The sequence below is a fragment of the Hemibagrus wyckioides genome, linkage group LG05 (genome assembly GCF_019097595.1).
Source record: "Hemibagrus wyckioides isolate EC202008001 linkage group LG05, SWU_Hwy_1.0, whole genome shotgun sequence".
In the NCBI taxonomy this organism is placed as follows: Eukaryota; Metazoa; Chordata; class Actinopteri; order Siluriformes; family Bagridae; genus Hemibagrus; species Hemibagrus wyckioides.
The window spans coordinates 27,726,759-27,739,258 of NC_080714.1; the positions used below are offsets into that span (position 1 = coordinate 27,726,759).

At 41.6% G+C, this 12,500-nt stretch overlaps 1 protein-coding gene across 2 annotated transcripts in view; it reads left to right on the forward strand.

The window, feature by feature from the left end:
• The window catches only part of sema6bb (sema domain, transmembrane domain (TM), and cytoplasmic domain, (semaphorin) 6Bb), a 137,444-nt gene that overhangs the window by 38,720 nt on the left and 86,224 nt on the right, over positions 1-12,500 (forward strand). The window lies entirely within an intron of this gene.

Consider the following 12,500-nt stretch of genomic DNA (forward strand, 5'->3'; position numbering starts at 1 on the left):
AAAACAGGAAATGAAAGAAAAAGTGAGAAAGATAAAAGAAATCAAACTAAAGAAAGAGTGAAGGAAGAAAAGGATAGAACATCAAAAAGATGAAGGGAGAAAATATAGAAAAAAAAGCAGGATGATGACAAAAAAAATAAAGGATGAAGGAAGAAAAACAGAGAAAACAAAAAAACATAAACAAGAAATGAGAAAATGTCAAGAGAAAGAGAGAGGAGATGAAGAAAGATGTAAAAAGGTCAAAACGTGAGAGCGAGGAAAAAGTGTGAAAATAAACATCAAAGAAATGACAGTGGGTGAAGGAGAGGGATGGAGGAAGGAAAGAGGGATGAGGAACAAAGGAACGGAGGAGATGAGTCAGAGACAGATAGAGAAACAACACAGAGAGGGGAATAGAGAGAGAGAGAGAGAGAGGGTGTGCGAGAGAGGGAGAGAGAGAGAGAGAGAGGAATAGAGAAAGAGGGATAGAAAGGGATAGAGAGGGATAGAGAGAGAGAGGGATAGGTAAATACAGAAATAGATGGAGTAGTAGGAGGTCAATGCTGGGTGTGTGTGTGTGTGTGTGAGGGGCAGATGGTGGACCTTGGATGCAGTGGAGAGAGAGAGAGAGAGAGAGAGAGAGAGACAGTCAGAGAGAGGGACAAAACGAGAGACAGTTCTATTAATGGGGGAAGAACTTGATGGACTGTGAAGAAAGGAAGGTTGTGTGTTTGTGTGTGTCTGAGTGTGTGTGTGTGTGTGTGTCTGAGTGTGTGTGTGTGTGTCTGAGTGTGTGTGTTTGTCTGAGTGTGTGTGTGTGTGTATCTGAGTGTGTATCTGAGTGTGTGTGTGTGTCTGAGTGTGTGTCTGAGTGTGTGTCTGAGTGTGTCTCTGAGTGTGTCTCTGAGTGTGTGTCTGAGTGTGTCTCTGAGTGTGTCTCTGAGTGTGTGTCTGAGTGTGTCTCTGAGTGTGTCTCTGAGTGTGTGTCTGAGTGTGTGTCTGAGTGTGTCTGAGTGTGTGTCTGAGTGTGCATGTGTGTGTGTTTGGTGTCTTCCTCACTCTAATAAAATTGCTTTTCCTATCTTTGCTAACAGTTTCCACGGTAACAGGACAGGAAAGGGGACGTGTGTGTCAGGGGCTGTGTGTGTGTGTGTGTGGGGGGGGTGAAGGTACTGGGACAACAAATATTTTAGGGCACACACACACACACACACTACAGCTACGGCAAATATTTATCTACTCCCTGATTAATCCTATCATTTTGAAGCTAGATATTTGTGGAAGTGATGTCACACACGAGGAAGGAGGAAGTGATGTCACACATAAGGAAGTGATGTCACACACTGGCACTCATTCATGTAACATGACTTCCATTTGAGTTTTTCTTAGAGTAGTAAGACATCCCACTCTGACCCTGTTCTGATGTACACAATGTGTGTGTGTGTGTGTGAGTTTGTGTGAGTTTGTGTGTGTGTGTGAGTGTGTGTGAGTGTGTGTGTGAGTTTGTGTAAGTTTGTGTGTGTGTGTGTGTGTGTGTGTGTGTGAGTGTGAGTGTGTGTGTGTGTGAGTGTGTGTGTGAGTTTGTGTGAGTTTGTGTGAGTTTGTGTGTGTGAGTGTGTGTGTGAGTGTGTGTGTGTGTGTGTGTGAGTGTGTGTGAGTGTGTGTGTGTGTGTGTGTGTGAGTGTGTGTGAGTGTGTGTGTGTGAGTGTGTGTGTGTGTGTGTGAGTGTGTGTGTGTGTGTGTTTGTGTGTGAGTGAGTGTGTGTGTGTGTGTGTGAGTTTGTGTGAGTTTGTGTGTGTGTGTGAGTGTGTGTGTGTGTGTGTGAGTGTGTGTGTGTGTGTGAGTGTGTGTGTGAGTGTGTGTGAGTGTGTGTGTGTGAGTGTGTGTGTGTGAGTGTGTGTGTGTGTGTGTGTGAGATCCCTTCACTCCGAGATGTTTATATAAAGTCTCAGGGCTTTGATGGCAGTCCTGTTGGTGCCAGAGGCGGATTAATTTGTTATTTCTGGTGCATGTAATGTCATATCAGCTGTGTTAAAGGACACAGTGAAACCCCACCTCCACTACACACTACACACAACACACTACACACAACACACTACACACTACATACAACACACTACACACAACACACTACACACTACACACAACACACTACACACTACACACTAGACACAACACACTACACACAACACACTACACACAACACACTAGACATTACACACTAGACACAACACACTACACACAACACACTACACACAACACACTAGACACAACACACTACACACAACACACTACATACAACACACTACACACAACACACTACATACAACACACTACACACAACACACTACACACTACATACAACACACTACACACAACACACTACACACTACACACTACATACAACACACTACACACTACACACTACATACAACACACTACACACAACACACTACACACTACATACAACACACTACACACAACACACTACACACAACACACTAGACATTACACACTACACACAACACACTACACACAACACACTACACACTACACACAACACACTACACACAACACACTACACACTACATACAACACACTACACACAACACACTACACACTACACACAACACACTACACACAACACACTACACACTACACACAACACACTACACACAACACACTACACACTACATACAACACACTACACACAACACACTACACACAACACACTACACACAACACACTACACACAACACTACACACTACACACTACATACAACACACTACACACTACACACTACACACTACACACAACACACTACACACTACACACTACACACTACACACAACACACTACACACAACACACTACACACTACATACAACACACTACACACAACACACTACACACAACACACTAGACATTACACACTAGACACAACACACTACACACAACACACTACACACAACACACTACACACAACACACTAGACATTACACACTACACACAACACACTACACACAACACACTACACACTAGACATTACACACTACACACAACACACTACACACAACACACTAGACATTACACACTAGACACTACACACTACACACTACACACAACACACTACACACAACACACTAGACATTACACACTACACACAACACACAACACACTACACACAACACACTAGACATTACACACAACACACTACACACAACACACTAGACATTACACACTAGACACAACACACTACACACAACACACTACACACTACATACAACACACTACACACAACACACTACACACAACACACTACACACTAGACATTACACACTAGACACAACACACTACACACAACACACTAGACATTACACACTAGACACAACACACTACACACAACACACTAGACATTACACACTACACACAACACACTACACACAACACACTAGACATTACACACTACACACAACACACTACACACAACACACTAGACACAACACACTACACACAACACACAACACACTAGACACAACACACTACACACAACACACTACACACAACACACTACACATTACACACTAGACACAACACACTAGACACAACACACTACACACAACACACTAGACATTACACACTAGACACAACACACTACACACAACACACTACACACAACACACTACACATTACACACTAGACACAACACACTACACACAACACACTACACACAACACACTAGACATTACACACTACACACAACACACAACACACTACACACAACACACTAGACATTACACACTAGACACAACACACAACACACAACACACTAGACATTACACACTACACACAACACACTACACACAACACACTACACACAACACACTACACATTACACACTAGACACAACACACTAGACATTACACACTAGACACAACACACTACACACAACACACTACACACAACACACTAGACATTACACACTAGACACAACACACTACACACAACACACTACACACAACACACTACACATTACACACTAGACACAACACACTACACACAACACACTACACACAACACACTAGACATTACACACTACACACAACACACTACACACTACACACAACACACTAGACATTACACACTAGACACAACACACTACACACAACACACTACACACTACACACAACACACTACACACTACACACAACACACTACACACAACACACTAGACATTACACACTACACACAACACACTACACATGACACACTAGACATTACACACTACACACAACACACTAGACATTACACACTACACACAACACACTAGACATTACACACTACACACAACACACTAGACATTACACACAACACACAACACACTACACACAACACACTACACACAACACACTAGACATTACACACAACACACTACACACAACACACTAGACATTACACACTAGACACAACACACTACACACAACACACAACACACTACACACAACACACAACACACTACACACAACACACTACACACTACACACAACACACTACACACAACACACTAGACATTACACACTAGACACAACACACTACACACAACACACTAGACATTACACACTACACACAACACACTACACACAACACACTACACACAACACACTAGACATTACACACTACACACAACACACTACACACAACACACTAGACATTACACACTACACACAACACACTACACACAACACACTACACACAACACACTAGACATTACACACTAGACACAACACACTACACACAACACACTAGACATTACACACTACACACAACACACTACACACAACACACTACACATTACACACTAGACACAACACACTACACACAACACACTACACACAACACACTAGACATTACACACTAGACACAACACACTACACACAACACACTACACACAACACACTACACATTACACACTACACACAACACACTACACACAACACACTAGACATTACACACTACACACAACACACTACACACAACACACTAGACATTACACACTAGACACAACACACTACACACAACACACTAGACATTACACACTACACACAACACACTACACACAACACACTACACACTACACACAACACACTACACACAACACACTAGACATTACACACTAGACACAACACACTACACACAACACACTACACACTACACACAACACACTAGACATTACACACTACACACAACACACTACACACAACACACTAGACATTACACACTACACACAACACACTACACACAACACACTAGACATTACACACTACACACAACACACTAGACATTACACACTACACACAACACACTACACACAACACACTAGACATTACACACTACACACAACACACTAGACATTACACACTACACACAACACACTACACACAACACACTAGACATTACACACAACACACTACACACAACACACTAGACATTACACACTAGACACAACACACTACACACAACACACTACACACAACACACTACACATTACACACTAGACACAACACACTACACACAACACACTACACACAACACACTAGACATAACACACTAGACATTACACACTAGACACAACACACTACACACAACACACTAGACATTACACACTACACACAACACACTACACACAACACACTAGACATTACACACTAGACACAACACACTACACACAACACACTAGACATTACACACTACACACAACACACTAGACATTACACACTAGACACAACACACTACACACAACACACTACACACAACACACTAGACATTACACACTAGACACAACACACTAGACATTACACACTAGACACAACACACTACACACAACACACTAGACATTACACACTACACACAACACACTAGACATTACACACTACACACAACACACTAGACATTACACACTACACACAACACACTAGACATTACACACTAGACACAACACACTAGACATTACACACTACACACAACACACTACACACAACACACTAGACATTACACACTAGACACAACACACTACACACAACACACTAGACATTACACACTACACACAACACACTAGACATTACACACTAGACACAACACACTAGACATTACACACTAGACATTACACACTAGACACAACACACTACACACAACACACTAGACATTACACACTACACACAACACACTAGACATTACACACTAGACACAACACACTACACACAACACACTAGACATTACACACTACACACAACACACTAGACATTACACACTAGACATTACACACTAGACATTACACACTACACACAACACACTACACACAACACACTAGACATTACACACTAGACACAACACACTACACACAACACACTAGACATTACACACTACACACAACACACTAGACATTACACACTAGACACAACACACTACACACAACACACTACACACAACACACTAGACATTACACACAACACACTACACACTAGACATTACACACTAGACACAACACACTACACACAACACACTACACACAACACACTAGACATTACACACTACACACAACACACTAGACAACACACTACACACAACACACTACACACAACACACTACACACTACACACTAGACACAACACACTACACACAACACACTACACACAACACACTAGACATTACACACTAGACACAACACACTACACACAACACACTACACACTAGACATTACACACTAGACACAACACACTACACACAACACACTACACACTAGACATTACACACTAGACACAACACACTACACACAACACACTACACACAACACACTAGACATTACACACTAGACACAACACACTACACACAACACACTACACACTAGACATTACACACTAGACACAACACACTACACACAACACACTACACACAACACACTAGACACAACACACTACACACAACACACTAGACACAACACACTACACACAACACACTACACACAACACACTAGACATTACACACTAGACACAACACACTACACACAACACACTACACACAACACACTAGACATTACACACTACACACAACACACTAGACACAACACACTACACACAACACACTACACACAACACACTACACACTACACACTAGACACAACACACTACACACAACACACTACACACAACACACTAGACATTACACACTAGACACAACACACTACACACAACACACTAGACATTACACACTACACACAACACACTACACACAACACACTAGACATTACACACTACACACAACACACTACACACAACACACTAGACATTACACACTAGACACAACACACTACACACAACACACTACACACAACACACTAGACACAACACACTACACACAACACACTAGACACAACACACTACACACAACACACTACACACAACACACTACACACAACACACTAGACATTACACACTACACACAACACACTACACACAACACACTACACACAACACACTACACACTACACACTAGACACAACACACTACACACAACACACTACACACAACACACTAGACATTACACACTAGACACAACACACTACACACAACACACTACACACTAGACATTACACACTAGACACAACACACTACACACAACACACTACACACTAGACATTACACACTACACACAACACACTACACACAACACACTACACACTACACACAACACACTACACACAACACACTAGACATTACACACTACACACAACACACTACACACAACACACTACACACTACACACAACACACTACACACAACACACTAGACATTACACACTACACACAACACACTACACACTACACAACTAGACACTACACACTACACACAACACACTACACACTAGACATTACACACTAGACACAACTACACTAGACACAACACACTACACACAACACACTACACACAACACACTACACATTACAAACTAGACACAACACACTAGACATTACACACTACACACAACACACTACACACTACACACAACACACTAGACATTACACACTACACACAACACACTACACACAACACACTACACATTACACACTAGACACAACACACTACACACAACACACTACACACAACACACAACACACTACACACTAGACACAACACACTACACACAACACACTAGACATTACACACTACACACAACACACTACACACAACACACTACACACAACACACTAGACATTACACACTACACACAACACACTACACACTACATACAACACACTACACACAACACACTACACACAACACACTAGACATTACACACTACACACAACACACTACACACAACACACTACACACAACACACTACACACAACACACTACACACAACACACTAGACATTACACACTAGACACAACACACTACACACAACACACTACACACAACACACTACACACAACACACTAGACACAACACACTACACACAACACACTAGACACAACACACTACACACAACACACTACACACAACACACTACACACAACACACTAGACATTACACACTAGACACAACACACTACACACAACACACTACACACTACACACAACACACTACACACAACACACTACACACTACACACAACACACTAGACATTACACACTAGACACAACACACTACACACAACACACTACACACAACACACTAGACATTACACACTACACACAACACACTACACACAACACACTACACACTACACACAACACACTACACACAACACACTACACACAACACACTAGACATTACACACTAGACACAACACACTACACACAACACACTACACACTACACACAACACACTACACACAACACACAACACACTAGACATTACACACTAGACACAACACACTACACACAACACACTACACACAACACACTACACACAACACACTAGACACAACACACTACACACTACACACAACACACTAGACATTACACACTACACACAACACACTACACACAACACACTAGACATTACACACTACACACAACACACTACACACAACACACTACACACAACACACTACACACAACACACTAGACACAACACACTACACACAACACACTACACACAACACACTAGACACAACACACTACACACAACACACTAGACATTACACACTACACACAACACACTACACACAACACACTAGACATTACACACTACACACAACACACTACACACAACACACTAGACATTACACACTACACACAACACACTACACACAACACACTACACACAACACACTAGACATTACACACTAGACACAACACACTACACACAACACACTACACACAACACACTACACACAACACACTAGACATTACACACTAGACACAACACACTACACACAACACACTAGACATTACACACTACACACAACACACTACACACAACACACTAGACATTACACACTACACACAACACACTACACACAACACACTAGACATTACACACTACACACAACACACTACACACTACACACAACACACTACACACAACACACTACACACAACACACTAGACATTACACACTACACACAACACACTACACACTACACACAACACACTACACACAACACACTAGACATTACACACTACACACAACACACAACACACTACACACAACACACTAGACATTACACACTACACACAACACACTACACACTACACACAACACACTAGACATTACACACTACACACAACACACAACACACAACACACTACACACAACACACTAGACACAACACACTACACACAACACACTACACACAACACACTACACATTACACACTAGACACAACACACTAGACATTACACACTACACACAACACACTACACACAACACACTAGACATTACACACTAGACACAACACACTACACACAACACACTACACATTACACACTAGACACAACACACTACACACAACACACTACACACTACACACAACACACTACACACAACACACTAGACATTACACACTACACACAACACACTACACACAACACACTACACACTACACACAACACACTAGACATTACACACTACACACAACACACTAGACATTACACACTACACACAACACACTACACACTACACACTACACACTACACACAACACACTAGACATTACACACTACACACAACACACTACACACAACACACTAGACATTACACACTATACACAACACACTACACACTACACACTACACACTACACACAACACACTACACACAACACACTACACACAACACACTAGACATTACACACTACACACAACACACTAGACATTACACACTATACACAACACACAACACACTACACACTACACACAACACACTACACGCAACACACTAGACACAACACACAACACACTACACACAACACACTAGACATTACACACTACACACTACACACTAGACATTACACACTATACACAACACACAACACACTACACACTACACACTACACACAACACACTACACACAACACACTAGACATTACACACTAGACACAACACACAACACACTAGACATTACACACTAGACACAACACACAACACACTACACACAACACACTAGACATTACACACTACACACAACACACTAGACATTACACACTATACACAACACACAACACACTACACACTACACACTACACACTAGACATTACACACTAGACACAACACACAACACACTAGACATTACACACTAGACACAACACACAACACACTACACACAACACACTAGACATTACACACTACACACAACACACTAGACATTACACACTATACACTACACACAACACACTACACGCAACACACTACACACAACACACTAGACATTACACACTACACGCAACACACTACACACAACACACTACACACAACACACTAGACACAACACACTAGACATTACACACTAGACACAACACACAACACACTACACACAACACACTAGACATTACACACTACACACTACACACTACACACAACACACTAGACATTACACACTACACACAACACACTACACACAACACACTAGACATTACACACTATACACAACACACAACACACTACACACAACACACTACACACAACACACTACACACAACACACTACACGCAACACACTACACACAACACACTAGACATTACACACTACACGCAACACACTACACACAACACACTACACACAACACACTAGACATTACACACTATACACAACACACAACACACTACACGCAACACACTACACACAACACACTACACACAACACACTAGACATTACACACTATACACAACACACTAGACATTACACACTAGACACAACACACTACACACAACACACTACACACAACACACTAGACATTACACACTAGACACAACACACAACACACTACACACAACACACTAGACATTACACACTAGACACAACACACAACACACTACACACAACACACTAGACATTACACACTACACACAACACACTAGACACAACACACTACACACAACACACTACACACAACACACTACACACAACACACTAGACATTACACACTACACACAACACACTAGACACAACACACTACACACAACACACTACACACAACACACTACACACTACACACTAGACACAACACACTACACACAACACACTACACACAACACACTAGACATTACACACTAGACACAACACACTACACACAACACACTACACACAACACACTACACACAACACACTAGACATTACACACTAGACACAACACACTACACACAACACACTACACACAACACACTAGACATTACACACTACACACAACACACTACACACAACACACTAGACATTACACACTACACACAACACACTACACACAACACACTAGACATTACACACTACACACTACACACTACACACAACACACTAGACATTACACACTAGACACAACACACTACACACAACACACTAGACATTACACACTACACACAACACACTAGACACAACACACTACACACAACACACTACACACAACACACTAGACATTAGACACTAGTGAGAGAGAGAAACAGACAGACAGACAGAGAGACACAGAGACAGAGAGAGAGAGAGAAAGCGTAAGAGAGGGGGAGAGAGAGAGAGAGAGAAACAGACAGACAGACAGAGAGAGAGAGAGAGAGAATGAACTGTTTAATATTAAACCAGATTTAAAGTTCTTTATGAAAAAAAAAGTAATAATTGGTCAGTTGCAGGTATAAAAGGGACCGCACTGTGTTTTATTCTTCACATCTCACACACACACACACACACACACACACACACACACACACACACACACACACAGTCTCTGTGCCAGTTTTTATATGAAGTGGTGTTTATATTTAGTGATGGAGGTAAAGGAGGAAACAGGTGCAAAATGGAGTCTCATTTGACCCGAATGAA